Here is a 3307-nt window from a genome sequence, read left to right as displayed (position 1 = left end):
TGTTGTAAGAACATAATAAACCAATAAAATTGCATAAAAAAGTCCAAGCAGTTATATTTTTTTTTTTTTGAATAGAAACATTATAAACCCCATTATTTGTTAAACATTTCGAATACTTCGCTTCTCTAACGTGGGATTTTTCACAAGAAGGCCGCACTGCAGAACTAAATCTCTAAGGTCGAAACTTAAAAACCAGGTCTTGAATGCTCTCAGTAAACTCGAAGTGTTTTTGAGTTGTCCGTTTCCTAAGAAAGCGAATGAGGGGGTTATAAAAACCGGCATCCGGGCTAAAAGCGGAGTACTGGTACTTGTATGTAAGTACATATTTATATAACAAATGGGTGTATGTTTGCAAAGTGTGAAAGGTTTCCGTGAGCATAATGCGAATACAGAATTCAGACAATGATATTCTTGCCGAAACAACGTAAAAAGGATTTCACTTCGAACATGAGCTTGCTATTGGAATTTCAAAGATAAGCTTAGCAATAACGTTATGTTTTAAAAAATGATTATGTAAGTAAATTTTTGCGACTTGGCAACACTGCAATTACCATACACGTTTTTGGCAGTTTGGGATATTGGTCTACTCCATACTTTTCATCGTACGGACGCTATTTGTATTTTTTACCCTGCAGTGAATTGAAAATTGTATGCCAGCGATAAAATAGAGTTAACGACTTTGAACGTGGATTATCTGTACAAGAGTTTGTCGATCAACTTTTTTGCACTTTTGGCAATGAAACACCTTTACAAGGCCACTATTTGTCTCGGATTTAATAAATTCAATTCAAATCGTAATTAGACCTCCGACGAACCTCGCGGAAGTCACCAAAAATTAGCTGCTGTTAAAGAAAACATCGATGTTGTGCGTCAACTGAAAATGCAGGACCGATATGTGGCATACCGTGATGTTCAGGTGACATTGGTGTTGGGTTGAGTTGTATACAACAATCGCCGTAAAACAAATTGTGGATCCCGCATAATTTGGCAATTAAGTACTAAATATAGATCGTGTGAATTGATGCAAAAAATCAATAGAGGTACGCCAAATGCCGTCCATAATCTCTGCGCAACTGACGAGTCATGGATCTATGCAGCAGTAGACTATGTGGGATTTTCAAAGTGAACCTAGCCCCACAAAAGTTACTCACGCTCGAAGTGTTTCAAAACAAATAGTCAGCATTTCTTTTACAAAAACTGTTTTTATTGTAACGGTACCGTTAGAGAAATGGAATATGGAATAAGAAGCTTTCAACCAAATAAGTAAAAACAACGCAATCCTTCTTCACCATGATTTCGTATCCAACGGCTTCTCTTTGCTCCCGAGCAACAAAAATAAACTGCGTGGTCAGCGATTTTCGACATCGGGATAAGCGGTTGATGCGTATAAATACACATGTTTTGAAGGTACGTTGAAAAATACTTTGAAAACCAATAAAGATATATTAAATGACAAATTACTGTGTTTTCCTTACTAGTCGCCAAATTTTCGGAGTAGGCCTCCTATACTATATAGCCCCTAACCGCTTTCAGGTAAGAAAATCTTTTCGACAGAATAAACTGTTTTTTAGAAGGACGAAGCTAAATTTAAAACGTTGATACTTTTTATTGTGAATTAAATATTCGATACGATACTAGGGTTATGGTAGTCGATTCCAAAAAATATCGTCTTAAAGTTATCGGGTAAGAAATATCGGTATTTATTGGAAAAAGTGTAGACATTGTATTGTATCGTATCGGAAGTTGTGTCCCTAGGAAGAGATTACCCAGCGAGGACTCGCGTGACGCTTACGCTTACGCCCAAAGTGTTTATTGCTGGCAAATACAAAAATGTGTAAACGATTTAAAATTAATTAAAAAACCTAAAGGAAATATGTCTTATTTTCTTCTTTTTTTGAAGACTAGATCTAACGATGTAAATTTGCATCGCGAGTGAGTTCCAAAACTAAATTCGGAGTGGCAAAAATAAAATATTTTCTTGTGTTCGATCTATTAAAGTAATGTGATTACACGCTTGCAAGTTCTAATTGCACGTCTATACCTGCTATGGGAGCTCGCATCACATCAAAGAAAATATGAAAAAAGTTGCTAAACCCATAGCTAGGTATGCGATAAATGGTATGAGATATCTCTTACGGTATGCGAGCAGGTATAGACGTGCAGTAAGGAACAGAGCTCATAAAGCCATCAAAGTACTCTCTCGCTCTGAAGAGTTATAACTTGAAGAGCACTCCCAGCGCTAGCTTTATTTACATTCTCTTCACCATAAAGTCCTCATATGTTCGGATCACTCATGAACTTGCGTGTGGAGTATTTGTAAAATAGTTTTTATTTTTATCGCTCCGAGTTTTAAAGTGATGCGATAAATATTTATCACACATTTTTAAACACAGAAAACTTGAAACAACAAAACCGCATAGCTTTTTACGCCAAACTTTAAATTTAGAAACTGACAATAGAGAAAAGACCGAATCTAGAAAAATCGATGACAAACAACCAAGCAAGCAAGAATCACAAAATTGTTCCTCTTCTAGGCAGGATGGGCAAATGGATGTAATTTACGTTGATCAAATTCAGGTGTTTGTGCAACCTAAAGTGACCAGCCAGCAGTTCTAGAAATTGTCTGCAGTCTCATCTGCTCAATGAGAGCAAAAAATTAGATACAACTTCTGAGATTGAAGGTAACATGACTTTTGCCGACCCGCATTCCCTCGGATGAATGCTGGTCCAATCCAACTGTGGCCAAATGGTCAGATATCTCCCGGGTGACCTGGCACCCAGAGTAAAGCAAGCTCGTTATGTTTACCAACATAATTTATTCGATACTTGCATTGCCGAACTAGTTTGGAAGAACTTAGATAGAGGGCTGGCCAATGTCTTGAGTACAGCTTGGCTGTCACTTCAGACACGTAAACTCCTAAGGTAGGTTCTTTGTCGCCCGCTTCACTACAAATATAAATAAATATAATAGTTGTATATAAGTATCTATATATTAATACGCTAACGAAATACAAATAAAAATCTATTCCTCCCTACTGATGTTATGAATTTTAAAATTATTTAACCAGAATGTATATTACTCCATCAAACAACATAAGTGACCTAGACGATCAACAGATGCTGCTGGACATAACTTCCCAAGCAAAATGAATAATTGTGTAAAAAAGTGAGGTGGTCGAATTTCGACAACGGGTTTAATTAATTTGATAATTCCGGAGTATATACCCAGGTTTAATAAAACATCAATCCTTCAGTGGTTTCGTGGTACTATATACAAATTTCCCTATTTTAGGACAGTATGATTTCA

The sequence above is a fragment of the Rhagoletis pomonella genome, unplaced genomic scaffold, assembly GCF_013731165.1.
Source record: "Rhagoletis pomonella isolate Grant_MI unplaced genomic scaffold, Rhpom_1.0 Rhpom_scaffold_00005, whole genome shotgun sequence".
Lineage (NCBI taxonomy): Eukaryota > Metazoa > Arthropoda > Insecta > Diptera > Tephritidae > Rhagoletis > Rhagoletis pomonella.
The sequence above is the reverse complement of the archived record's forward strand: the minus strand, read 5'-3'. Positions refer to the sequence as shown.